Genomic DNA, 14,841 nt, shown 5'->3' on the forward strand with positions numbered 1-14,841 from the left:
CACCATCTGAGGCAATAAGGGCAGGTGTAGTGATGGAGGGTCTCAAAAGAGTGATGGAGGGTCTTATAAGAGTGATGGAGGGTCTCAAAAGAGTGATGGAGGGTCTTATAAGAGTGATGGAAGGTCTTATAAGAGTGATGGAGGGTCTTATAAGAGTGATGGAGAGTCTTATAAGAGTGATGGAGGGTCTCAAAAGAGTGATGGAGGGTCTTATAAGAGTGATGGAGGGTCTCAAAAGAGTGATGGAGGGTCTTATATAAGAGTGATGGAGGGTCTTATAAGAGTGATGGAGGGTCTTATAAGAGTGATGAGGGTCTCAAAGGAGTGATGGAGGGTCTTATAAGAGTGATGGAGTGTCTTATAAGAGTGATGGATGGTCTTATAAGAGTGATGGAGGGTCTTATAAGAGTGATGGAATGTCTTATAAGAGTGATGGAGGGTCTTATAAGAGTGATGGAGGGTCTTATAAGAGTGATGGAGGGTCTTATAAGAGGGTCTTATAAGAGTGATGGAGGGTCTTATAAGAGTGATGGAGGGTCTTATAAGAGGGTCTTATAAGAGTGATGGAGGGTCTCAAAAGAGTGATGGAGGGTCTTATAAGAGTGATGGAGGGTCTCAAAAGAGTGATGGAGGGTCTTATAAGAGTGATGGAGGGTCTCAAAAGAGTGATGTAGGGTCTTATAAGAGTGATGGAGGGTCTTATAAGAGTGATGGAGGGTCTCAAAAGAGTGATAGAGGATCTTATAAGAGTGATGGAGGGTCTCAAAAGAGTGATGGAGGGTCTTATAAGAGTGATGGAGGGTCTTATAAGAGTGATTGAGGGTCTTATAAGAGTGATGGAGGGTCTCGAAAGAGTGATGGAGGGTCTTATAAGAGTGATGGAGGGTCTCAAAAGAGTGATGGAGGGTCTTATAAGAGTGATGGAGGGTCTTATAAGAGTGATGGAGGGTCTTATAAGAGTGATGGAGGGTCTCGAAAGAGTGATGGAGGGTCTTATAAGAGTGATGGAGGGTCTTATAAGAGTGATGGAGGGTCTCAAAAGAGTGATGGAGGGTCTCAAAAGAGTGATGGAGGGTCTCAAAAGAGTGATGGAGGGTCTCATAAGAGTGATGGAGGGTATTATAAGAGTGATGGAGGGTCTCAAAAGAGTGATGGAGGGTCTTATAAGAGTGATGGAGGGTCTCAAAAGAGTGATGGAGGGTCTTATAAGAGTGATGGAGGGTCTTATAAGAGTGATGGAGGGTCTCAAAAGAGTGATGGAGGGTCTTATAAGAGTGATGGAGGGTCTTATAAGAGTGATGGTGGGTCTCAAAAGAGTGATGGAGGGTCTTATAAGAGTGATGGAGGGTCTCAAAAGAGTGATGGAGGGTCTTATAAGACTGATGGAGGGTCTTATAAGAGTGATGGAGGGTCTCAAAAGAGTGATGGACGGTCTTATAAGAGTGATGGTGGGTCTAAAAAGAGTGATGGAGGGTCTCAAAAGAGTGATGGAGGGTCTTATAAGAGTGATGGAGGGTCTCAAAAGACTGATGGAGGGTCTTATAAGAGTGAAGGAGGGTCTCAAAAGACTGATGGAGGGTCTTATAAGACTGATGGAGGGTCTTATAAGACTGATGGAGGGTCTTATAAGAGTGATGGAGGGTCTTATAAGAGTGATGGAGGGTCTCATAAGACTGATGGAGGGTCTTATAAGACTGATGGAGGGTCTTATAAGATTGATGGAGGGTCTTATAAGACTGATGGAGGGTCTTATAAGAGTGATGGAGGGTCTTATAAGATTGATGGAGGGTCTTATAAGACTGATGGAGGGTCTTAAAAGACTGATGGAGGGTCTTATAAGAGTGATGGAGGGTCTCATAAGACTGATGGAGGATCTTATCCATGGCACCATTTCCAGGATTCAGCTCTGGGCTCCTCATCCTCATAATACAAAAGCAGTCATTTTGTCACAAACAATGTCATTTGATATCTGTATTAGAAGTAACAAAATTAGTTTACTTTATATTTTTATTTCAGCCCCCCCCCCCCCTTTTTTTTCCCACAAATGCCGCTGTCATCGGGTTAGACCACCACAAAAGCTCTGCAGCAAATGCACAGAAATCACGAATCAGAAAAGTGTTGTAATATCTCTGTTTGAAATTACAATATTTAAATAAACTACAACTTAAGATTGAAATAGATTTTGTTATTAAATTCTGTAGTATACTCACCCAAAGCCTTCATGAGCCACTCTCCACCAGATAAACACACGTTCATCTGTTCCTGTAACATCCATCAATGATCCAAAACAAACATCAAAATCAATACAAAAATGGGTAACTGAGAACAAATTGAAGCTTCTGCCATGACCGTCCCAGTCCCCTCACTTGAACCCTATAGAAGATGAGTGCTGAACTGAAGAGAAGAAGCACCAACATGAACTTGTGAATCTGAAGGATCTTGGCAAAAGGAGGTTGCAAAAAATATTTAATTATGGCCAATAATATATATGCCAATAATTATGGCCAGCGTGTTTGGGAGAAAAGCATTTATTTCATAATGTGATTTCCCCCTCACTTTCAATTATTTTACTTCAATGAAATACAAGATTTTTGCAAATTTTCTGAATGAAAGATCAAAAGGATAAACAACGCAGATTTATTTTTTACAGCCATTTTTTATCATATTTACCAGGGGTGCCATTAATTCTGAGCACAAATGTATATATATATAATAACAGATAACATGACTATAAAAAATATGATTACATTATTATTTAATTATTGTACATTACATCATTTGAATGAATTTGTAAATGTATAAATCAATTTATTATATATATATATAAAAATTAGTACAAATTGCAGTTTCACAAGGTAAGAGATTACGGCAGCTCCAGCTGCATCCAGCCTCTTATGAAGACTTATGAAGACTTCAAAATTATTATTTTATCATTGCTCTAAAATCCACACAAATTCTCCTTAAATGCGTATATGATATTTGTAAATACTATAATTTGAGCTATCTTCAGGGATTAAAGTGAAAAAAATTCTTCTGACTGAAATTTTTTTTCAGGCCAAGTCATATTCCTTTAACTTTATTTAAATAGTCGAGACCAATATCGTTTTAAGGGGAGATGTTTTAAACCGCTTTAATATTGCCAGTTTGCATATTTTAAAAGCTATTTTAATCTATGAAAAAAAATTACTCAGCTTGACAAATAATCAACCATCTACATAACTTTTCAGTGCATGTTTCTATTTATCTTATAAGACCAAACAATGCTAAATTATATTAATATATAGTTTGTTTAATGGCAAATCGTTTTGGCTGAGGGCAAAGTGAAGTTTCATAACTTTATATATTTAGGCTATTTAACTTTAACTGTGTAGCCTATTAGAGAGCTGACTAATGTTTGACTGAATTGTTTGCTTTATTTCTCATTGTATAGCTTCTTATAGCCTACATATTAGGCTACTTGTACTTTTATGGATATTATTGATAATTAAAACTACACAACCCTGTTGCTTTTTGTTAAATGTCAATGTTATATATTCTAAAATATATAAAATATTCTTTATATATTTTACTATGCATTCTCTTGTATGTGTACATGCATAATAAAATAAAATGATACAACCCTGTCTCTGTTTGTTAAGTTTGTCAGTTTTAATGATCAATAATGTTTCATATTTTTAAAATGAAAACAAAAAGAAGCAGGGTTGTGTTTTATATTGCGTGTTGTTATAAATATATGGAGTGAAGATAATCAATGTGCGTTGTCTGAACCACATTTGTGTGGCCATATAGGCCTAATATGTTTATGATAATATGTTCATTTATAAATGAAAAGAGGTGTTTTGTATATATTTCGTTTTATTGTTGATGAAAAGAGGCAGAGTTGTATTTTATACCATATTACATTTTATTGTTGCCTAAAATATACATAAAGAGATAACCGGAGTAGCCAGAGCGAGCTGAGTGACGAAACCAAGATCGCCGCGGATCCGTTTGCAGAATAACCGGACTCGCGTCCTCGGGAGTTCGTTCTCCCGAGTCGAACTTGCCAAGTCCGAACTATCAAGGACGCAAGTCCGAGGTTTGCGTAGCCTATTGGTATTGAGAAACGGCCAATATTGACCAGCGTTCTGTTTTCTATCATGCGCCGTGCACGTTTGCGTTGACGTAATATGCACGCTAACGCACCAGGGTTCGATAGAATTAAGTTGAACGTGAAACCAGACCAACGCTGCGGGGGGCGCAGGGAACAAACTCGCTCGGATTCGGACCGCAGCAAACCAGCTGTAGGTAGCCTGACATGCACTTCTCCAAAACTAAGATTAATTGAGTGAACACGGAGCAGTTTTTCCGTGAGCGGGAATTGAAAACCCGGACTGGATCATAAGCGAAGTGATTACAGAATGTTAGAGTGGAGAGAGGAACGTGCTTTCGCTCCGATCCAGGCTTTATCACATCCCCCTCAGCAGGGTGAATACACCTCGTCTTTCCTTAATTTAAGACCTATTCAAACTAAAATTAAGACATTTATCACACTATTTGAGAAATGAAAGCCTATTTACGGCCTTAACATTATGAAAAGTGAATTTAAGACATTAAGGACAGACGGGAACCCTGCAATTAACGGAAATCCGTCGTAGCGACGGAGAACTTTAATCCCTGTATCTTATAACTGTACTTTCTGAAATCATCTCATAAAATGCTATTGTGGTTTTGTAATAGCCTATAGAAACCTGCATTTTCTGTAAAGCTGCTTTGAAATGTATTTGAAGCGTTATACAAAGGAATGTATTAATTAAATTGAATTGAACTTGAAAGATTGGCATTGCATTGTTGGTTACTGAGCCCAATCTGACAATACAGTTAGAAGAGTTATCACATTGTTGGGCCATTTGGGGGTGTTCACTGGGGCTTTATACCCAGTGTGCTTGACTGTCACCATGCACAATTTTAGACATTTTTACTGTAGCATTTTGAAGTTATGGACCCATGTTTTTGACGAATGTTACAATACAGTAAAAGGAGCATTTGCATTGTTGGCCCATTTGGGGGCGCTATATCTCAGCTGACTTTGAGGGTCCCTTAAAAGTTGCAATTGTAAATGTGTTCAAATCTATCCACTTCATATTCGTGTGCAGTCTGCATTGTGACTGATTGATCTATAAAAAAAACTAAAAAACTAACACTTTACAACAAGGTTTCATTAGTTAACAGTTAAATACATTAATACATTACTAATGATCTAATAATGAACTGCACTTACAGCATCTATTAATCTTTGTTAATGTTAATTTCAACACGTTATTAAAATCAAAAGTTGTATTTGTTAACATTAGTTAATGCACTGTGAACTAACACGAACGAACAATGAACAGCTGTATTTTTATTAACTAAAATGAACAAAGATGAACAAATACAGGAACAAATGAATTGCTCATGGTTATTTTGTGTAAGTTAATACATTAACCAATGAACCTTATTGTAAAGTGTTACAAAAAAATTGCCCCGGTTAAATAACCCCCCGTTATTTTTTAATGCGGCAATTCCATGGTGTGTGTGTGTGTGTGTGTGTGTTTGTGTGTGTGTGTGTGTTTGTGTGTGTGTGTGTGTGTGTGTACATGTGTTTGTATGCATGTGAGTGTGTTCTGCATTGAGGATGTTCTGTAGACTTAATTTGTTTGTGCTTGATTGTGCCAGATTTTTTTATATATATTTTTTGACAAATACAAAAAAAAGTTCCTCACATTCCATTCATTCCTATGGGCGTGAAATTGACCTGTGAGGGAAGGATTTATTGTTATTATTATTTTTTTCAACCACATAAACTTGTCGAATTGTGTGTGTGTGTGTGTGTGTGTGTGTGTGTGTGTGTGTGTGTGTGTGTGTGTGTGTGTGTGTGTGTGTGTGTGTGTGTGTGTGTGTGTGTGTGTGTGTTCCAAATTCAAGTGTGACCAAGGAGAGGATGAGGATGATTTATTTTTTGTCTTTTGGAAGCTGCATCATGCATTCAAAATACATTTGGCTCAAAAATCTGAGGGCTCACGTGACGTCTGCCTTTTGCACGTGAAATCTTTTCATTCCTCCATTGTGATGTCTTGAGTCCCTTTTTGTTTTCATTATAAAAAGCATAAATATTATACTTTGTGCACAATGTAACGGACTTTAAAGCTTTGGCATTGTTGGAAGAAGAGATAGTCCCCAAATAACATTTCACAGGGTTTGTACGGTCAATAAAAATCTGGAAAAGTCATGGAATTTTAAAATGGCAATTTCCAGGCCTGGAAAAGTTTTGGAAAATGAATAAACTCAGGAAGTTTTGGAGAAGTCGTGGAAATTTTTTTTTTCAAAATATCTGTGTACTTGAATTTGCTTAATGGATAAAATTGGTTGAACAACTTGCAATACTTTTTGCATTCGGGCGATCACGTGACGTTATGTTCTCTTCGTGGGGTTACGGCAACCCAGTTTGCAGCTGAGCAAAAATCAGCAATGCCGGGAAAATGTCGATTTAATAATGCTTGGCTTGAGAAAGACGTGCAAAATGTAGACTTTGCCATAAAACGTTCGACATTTCGAACATGGGAGAAGCAGCGCTATAGCCATGCTAAATAGCTATAGCCGCTGCAGCCGCACGCCAGTCAGCTTCCAACCCGATCGCTGGCTTTTTGACCCAGGTGACTGACGTGACACCCTCTGCCAGCTGCACTGCTTCCCTCTCCTCCACCACGAAGCAAGGGACCATTGTGAGTGCTGTTTCCAGAAGCGAAACCCTAACTGCAGAGGTACTGTGGGTGCTAATAGTAGCTAATTCTCACTATTCTTACAAGTCTTGTGAAGACAAGCCAGCTTTTTCAGGTCATGTTCCCCGATAGTCAGATAGCTGCAAGATTTGCATGCGGTGATATGATTTATGCAATACTAAACAATATGGTATGTGAGTTTATTGTTGTTTTGTTGGTTAACTGGAGAAAAATGAAGTGTAATTCAAGAAATGTCCACTAGGGGGAAACCAAAGGCTGCAGGCAGTAGCTGACACAAACACAGCCAATACCGCTGACGCACAGACAACATTGAGTCCGTGTCTTCTCATTTATTAATGTCTATTTTCCCCCCTTTCCAGGTATAGACTATTTATTAATGCATTCCTGTCATGAGTTAAAACTACACAGTGGTTGTAAAGCTGGTTATTTCTCTGAAAATGTGTGAAAAATATAAGGTTTGCTGGTTTAATTATCATGCTTGACATTCTAACCATGAGGAAATTGTGGGTAAAATTGTAATGTAAAAGTATACCATTTATTAACTGAAATGGTTAGGAGCAAATGTGCAAATGTTATGTGGAACATAGTCCATGTTTTTTTTTTTGCATTTCATGGTTAATCTGTTTATTGGTAATTGACTGCTGAAATAGTGTCCATTTTATTTAAGTGTCAAAGAAGTTATAGACAAGTTGATAAAGGACTGGATGTTAAAAATGCAGGTTTAGTGCTTATATAAATACACAGTTATAAAAGTGAAGTAATCAAAATCTGTACAAAAATGTATTTAAATTAGGCAAGGCAAGGCAAGTTTATTTATATAGCACATTTCATACACAATGGTAATTCAAAGTGCTTTACATAGAAGAAATTAAAATAATCAAAAGAAATCAGAATAATTAAAACAGTTTAGAATAAAAGATAAAATACAGAAATCAGAATAATTAAAACATAAAATAAAATACAGTGCAAACAGTCGGACGAACAGTGGCACAGTGCTCATTCAGTAAATGCACAGCTAAACAGATGTGTTTTGAGTCTGGATTTGAATGTTGAAAACATTTCAGGTCATAAAAATATGATTATTTAAAGTAATGTGAATGGTAATTGTTTAGACTATATTTCATTAGTCTAGTGTTGCACAGTTATTGTAATGTTCCTTCTTGAAGTTCCAATGCATTAACTGATATTTAAATGTTTACAAAATACAAGTGTTTAGCTCAAAAGATCATTTAGAAAATTTGATTTGATTGTAAATTTGCAAGTGATCAAACTGAATAATAAAACCCTTAATTTAAAAAAAAAACTTTTATTGCAGGCCTCATGGGACGATTTCTGAAGGAAAAGCATTTGAGAGAGGCCACATCTACACTAAAGCTCATCCAGGTCCCTTTTCAGGACGGCAGTCTGCACAAGGATAGTTCTCAGACTGAGATTGGATATGCAGCACAAGTCACTCTCAACCAACTCAAGTCTTCCAAAAACATTTCAGAAAGGCAGAGACTAGAGATTATGATGGACTGCAAGATACTCTTGATTGCACTCCTTGAGAAGTTGCTGAAAAAGGCTCCAGTGGCTGAATGGCTGAATGCAAAGAACTGTGTGCAAGTCAAATGAGAAGAATGCTGCACATACTTGTAGGAGCTAAACATGTAAATGAGGCTATGTGTGATGATATCCTTCGAGAATTTAGGGAGTTTTGTGATTTGGTTGCTCTTCAGGCTAAGTTCAGGGAATCTGAGCCGAAAAAACACTCGAGTGGACACCCTGTTGCATGAGACAATTACCCCTTTTCCACCAAGGCAGAGCTGGTGCTGGTTCGGAGCCAGAGCCTAGTTTCAAATCGGTTCTTTGTTTTTCGACCACCAAAGCACCAGCTCCGAACCAGTAAAAGTGATTCTTAAGTAGCACCAAATCATTGCTGGTCTAGAAGTAAGAACCGCTTACGTCAGCGGCCGGGGGCGGGGTTACCGTGACCAACAAGACAAACAGAAACTAGTGACCGCCATTTTTTAAATAGCAGCTAATCGTGCTAATAGCAGCTCGATTGTAATCTCCGTTAATGCAAGTTACGGTGAGCTGCACGAACGTGCTGGATTCGCTGTGTTTGGATACCGATGTAGGTTTGCAAAGCCATGAGCATAAATAGTAATACAACGGCTTCCATTGTTGATGGAAGGCTTGTTCGAGATGCATCGGAGCGGCATGGACTGATCGGAGCTGCGGGAGTGTTTGGAGAGCATACGACTCCTTCTGCTTTTGGATCGCTCTCGCAGTTCGAGATTCACAGTGCCGAACCATCTCGAAGAAGCCTGGTGTGTTTGTGTGTGCCGCGCTAGCGTTGCTGGGCAACATGAGATGTATACAGTGACGTAAGATCTGGCTCTGTGATGACTCTCTAGCCTGTGGAAAGGCAAACCGGTTCTTTGAAAGCTCGTCAGTTGAACCAACTCCGAACCGGCACTAGCTCTAGCTCTGAACCAGCACCTGGTTCTTGTTGGTGGAAAAGGGGTAAATGGGAACCATCATTTGCCAAAGTGTGGGATGTTGTGAAGATTCTGCTTGTCTTGTCACATGGACAGGCCAGTGTGGATCAACAAAGAGTTAATCTTTGAGAATCAGAGGGAGAGGTCTCTGGTGGCTCATTGGTGGCCATGTCAGATCTGAAGGGGGCATAACCAAGGAAGAGCTGCTTCTACTTCAGCAAGCTGTTGACTTGAAGAGGAAGGCCCTCACAGATGATGATCTGAAAAAGAAGAGGGCAAGAATGGAGGCAGACATCTGTGCTCTTGAGAAATCAGCAGATGAACATGTTGAAAAGGCAGCATCTTCAAGAAATCTCAACTTTATCACCAAATCCAACAGTTTCCGCCGAAACTGCAAAAGAAAAGAAAGCATCTCTGCAGAAAATTGGAAAACAGATTGACGAGAAGCTTGCAGAAATGAAAAAATAAACTCTGTTGATTGTTTTTGGGGAATGGAGAATTCAAATACAGATGTTAACTTGTTAAAAATGGTTATCCAGTGAAGTTAATTTTCCTTCAGGTAAAGTTAATGACAATGTTGCTGGACACTTTCATTTATTTATTTTTCGGTTTTACATTGTTGTCTCGCATTGATTTATGCTAATAGCCTCCTATGGATTTTTGTTAATAAATGTCTAAGGAGTTGTCAGGGTTTGCATTATTTATTTTTATTCTGTTACTGTGTCAGCATTATTTAAATAAATATTTATTTTGTATTAAACCGCATTGCTTGTTCATTTATTTTTTTCAAGATATGCTGTGGTAAATTTGAACATGGATTATACTTCACATGTATACACAGACTTTTTATGGAACATTAAGTCATGGAAAAGTTATGGAAATTTAATGGTAACAATGTGTACGAACCCTGATTTCAGGTCTTTCCAAAAAATAACAAAAAGAGGTTTGACAGAAAAAAAAGTCATGATTCTGCCTTCTTGTCCTTGATTTTTTCTAGTTTTGAGGCAGGATCATGACAGACCCATGCTTTGTGTTCAAGCACATGGTCCTTTGTTTGGACCATGTGCTTGTGTTGTCTCGTTACCTTGCCCCGCCCCCTTGTTATCCTCGTTTTCTCATTATTGCTTTACCAGTGTCACCTGCTGCCATTATTAGTTTCTCCCTTTTTAATCCCCTTGTGTTTGCTGTCCTGTGCCGGTTCATTGTCATACATTGTGTGAATCAACCCGTGAGTAACCTGTTGAAAGTCTTGTCCTGAAAGAGGTGTTTGATCCTGTCTTAGTTGTTAGTTTATAGTAGCAATGAAACAGTTGAAGCAAATGTGCCATATTGTGTCGAGGCTTCGAATCAATCCGACGCCTGTCTCAACGATGACACCTAGTGGTCACTTGCAGGTGTTGATCTGAAACAACCTTGACAACGAGCCATTAAAAATTTGTTTTTTGATTATTGTAGCTATTTTTCTAATATGAAGCTTGTAACCTGTAGGTCTTGAAAAATGAATATTAATCAAATACATCAAGCCACATGTCTCACTTTTCGAGAGATTCTTATGAAAAATATTAATTTCTCTTCTTTTGAAGGACTTGGCCTAATTTTTTTAACAGATAATTTCTCCAGTCTTTGAAAAAATCCTCTCACAAAAACCCACGAGGTCAAGATGAGTTGACCACTTTTTATACAGATGTACGATTGTGTGGTCTGTTCCCGACCCTGTCAATCAAACGCTGATTCGGAGGAGCACGCCACCTGTCGAAACACTCCGAAGCTTCATTTAGCCGTAGTCACGTGACGTGGGTGTTTTGAACAAGCGGCAACCTCCCTGTCTCCCTCTTGAAACCAACACGGAAGTGAATTAACCTGCAATTCATCGACTGGCCGCTTGAGGCTGACTGCAAAAGTGAGCCAAATCTGTATCTCCCCCATGTTAAAATGCCCAACTTTACAGCCGAAAAAATTATGTTTACAGCCTGGTGCCTTAAGTTGTTTTGGTCTATACAGTTAATTTTGCCCTTCATGACAACTGTGAGGGGGGTGAATTTTTTTATAACTCATCCGTTTAAATTATATTAAGCATTAAATTCCTGCATAATCAAGGGCGTGGCCACTTGAGTGACAGGTGGATTGCCGCTGCTGTTATTACTAGCCGTTTGTCTGCTCTCTGTTAGCCATCATGTCACCTCAGCTGATTCCAGCTGCTGAACTTGTCATCTCTGCCGTGTTTGTACTCTTTTCGGGATTATTTCATACAGTTTATTACACGCCGCCCTTATACCTTCGCCCACGCCGTTGGATTCCGTCGTTGTCGAGTATCGAGAGAACAACCAGCGCTGTTCTTCAGTTGTTTTCCTCTGTGAACATGCACTCATGGATGTCTGACAATATCGTTGCTTTTTGGAGTTCAGATTTAAAAACGTCTAAGGTATAGAGGCCACACTCGTTCTGCTGTAACTTATCGTTGATCTTACGGAGCAGATATACTATGTTATAATATGCTTTTAGTGTTCAATAAAAAGTAACGTTACCGTCAGATTAAATCCTGCAGGTGTCAGTGCTTTCTTTTCGTCCCTTAAATGAGCGCGGATTTCTAGTGCATTACTTGAACTTCTTAGGTAATATCTATCAGAATTTAAAATGGACTGAATAAAGCTCTCTACGAACTTGACGTGCATTGCCGCGCTGACTGACATGTATGCGCATTTATCACTGTCACACACACACACACACACACACTCAGAGCAAATATTGTAAGTTACTGCATGAGAATAATAATGCATCACAATACACGTTAGTCTCATGGTTAGTTATGTCTTTTAACTATTATAGTATTTCCAAGGGCAAAAACATAAACTTTAACTATTGGCTTTAGGTCTACTTCAAGTCAGCTGTCACTTTAGCGCGAGGCCAGTAGCACATTAGCTTAGCCTGAGCAAACTCGATCACGTCGAGCTAGGCGGGCGTAGTTTCAGCATCCAGGCACCTCAACACCACCCACGTCCCGCCTTTTTGCCCATTTTCGCTTATCCGGGAGTGACGCACTGTGACGCCCTTCCAAGATGGCGACGAGTGACTCCGCCCACTTTAGGCTTCAAAAACGCTCTTCAGAAACCTACGGGTGACGTCATGGATACTACGTCCATATTTTTTACAGTCTATGGTTTTGAATCACGCTTCGGATCAGTGTTTCGAAACATCTGCGCTTCGGGATCTCGCAAAGCTTCGGAACGACTGTTTCGCGTCAGCCATCCCTATTAGTTTATCGTCTGAGTCTTAGTCTAGTGTTGTCTATCCTGTCTTGTTTTGCCCCCTCGTGGGTTTTGTTTTTCTGTTGTTGTCGTTAATAAACCCTGTGTTAATTATTTACTGTCTGCGATTGAGTTCATCCTTCAACCTCATAGCAAAAAATGTAGCCTACACTTGTGTACAAAAAACTTGGCTAGAAAAATAGATTTATAAGAAAATACGTGTCTTTTAGATTCTTGACAGAGTTATAAAATCCAAATAAGACATCCTTAAACGGCAAAGAAAAATTGACTAATAAAGAAATACGTATACAAACAGACAGAAACTCTTCCAAAAAGTAGCTTAGGATTGCTTAGGCAAATGTAAAACAACGCAATCATCACACATTTAACAGCAAAAAAGCATATCAAAACTGCCCAACAAAACTGAATGAAATGATGATTGTGAAGCTTTGATAGACTCGATGTTTTGATCATCATTCTGAATCCAATGTAGTTTGTTTTTAATGAAACTTCAATTCAAGTGTTTATAAAAAAGGATAGGCCTGATACAATGTTTTTTTATGGAAAAGAGTACTGCTAAATGCACATAATTTCAATACAAAAATAAAAATAATAATACAAATAAATAACGAATTATAAGTAGCCTATTTCATGGTCACTTAAAGAAAAATGTAGTACTTGCAGTATAAAACTAATAGACTAGTATTTTATTGTGAGTACACTTCAAAGTGTACTTTAATAAACTAAAAAAAACCTGCTACAAGTATTTGGTACAGTTACAGTACAAACGAAACACTTAGTTGTAAAGTAGTTGTGTGTACTCAAGGGTTTCTACTGTCTTAAAGTATAAAAGTGTAAGCTGTAGGCAAGTGGACCAATTTAGTCCCATGTAGTATTGAAACAAGTATAGAACAATGATATTAGTATACTTACTACATATAGTATGCTTAAAATACACTTGAACTTTACTTAAGTATACTTAAAATGAACTTAAGGTACACTTATTGTTTTGTAAAGGTAAGTAGAGGTGGATACACAGTGTTTATTGATCAAAGATAGACAAAGGCTTTAAAAACATTATTTATTGTATTCACTGCAATTATAGAACATCAAGTAAAGGTTCAACACTTATTACTGGCATTGAAAATGGTGCAATAACAAGTCTCTAAGTAACATTGCATAGTTCTTTTTTATTTAGTATTGATTATTGTTACTTTTTTTATTACTTTTTCCATTACTTTCACAAATACTTTTACAGAGTATCTTAAATCATTTGTATATTTCTTGTAGATGTTGAAACATATCTAAACTTCAAAGTCCCTAAGTCCCTAGGAACCAAATTATATATGATGAACACAAGGGGGTAGCAATGTCAAATTAATAAAATGTAGTCTTGTACTTTCTGTAAATTAGGTCTACATAAAGTCACTTTATGTAGAAACGTGGACTATATTTAGAATTCTATCATGGGACCGGGTTTTTTAGTTTTGTGAAGCGCCTTTTAATATCACTGGACTATTTTTGTTATTGTATTCTACTTTTGTTGTATTTCAATGTTGATTCAAATGAACAAAGACATTTTTTTCCCCCGCCTTGTCTGTCATTCTTCATCTATTCATTTTTATCCATCTATGATTTTTAAATGCTTTAATTTTTTCATGTGTAAATAATGAAAACGACCAGTCTGTAGTCTATCAGATCAGCTGTGTGTGTAAACTTGTGTACACTGGTCATTGGTGGTCGAAAGAGGGCGCTGAGAGCACAGGACAGTTGTTTCTTTACTCTCTGACCATCACACACTTCCTCTCCTGTCGGACTAGCCTAAATCAGTCGATTCTTGTCTTTATTTGGTAGCGCGCTTCTGAGGTTTATCAAATGTTGTTTATAGTTGCCCAGAACTAATTCAAACTAATAGAATACTACTTCTTTTGAATATTTTATACATATCGGCATCCCAAATAAAAACACAAGAAGATACAATGTTTCTACAACCTCAGAGAGAAACATTTCATACAAAAATAATCGATATTGTTGATTCGATATAGAATCGAAATTGACATTTCTATATTGGTCTAAAGACATATATTAGCCTAAATGGCTAGCCTAACGGTTCTTTGAGAATCCTATTTGGTTATTGTCTGAACGTATTGGGCGGTTTATAAGTATATGTAGGCTACAGTTATGATTGTTCTTGTTTCCGCGCATATCAGTATTACAATATGCGGCCTCTTTTAAAATAGAAAAAGTAATTAATTGTACATAGGCTATATGTTAATTAAAAACATATAGAATTGCATGATTGTCACCTTGCAAGAAATAAATAAAGCGATCAAACAAAAAGATTGATTTTAAATG

The sequence above is a fragment of the Siphateles boraxobius genome, unplaced genomic scaffold (genome assembly GCF_051911475.1).
Source record: "Siphateles boraxobius isolate OS27281-9 unplaced genomic scaffold, OSU_SipBor_1 25, whole genome shotgun sequence".
Lineage (NCBI taxonomy): Eukaryota > Metazoa > Chordata > Actinopteri > Cypriniformes > Leuciscidae > Siphateles > Siphateles boraxobius.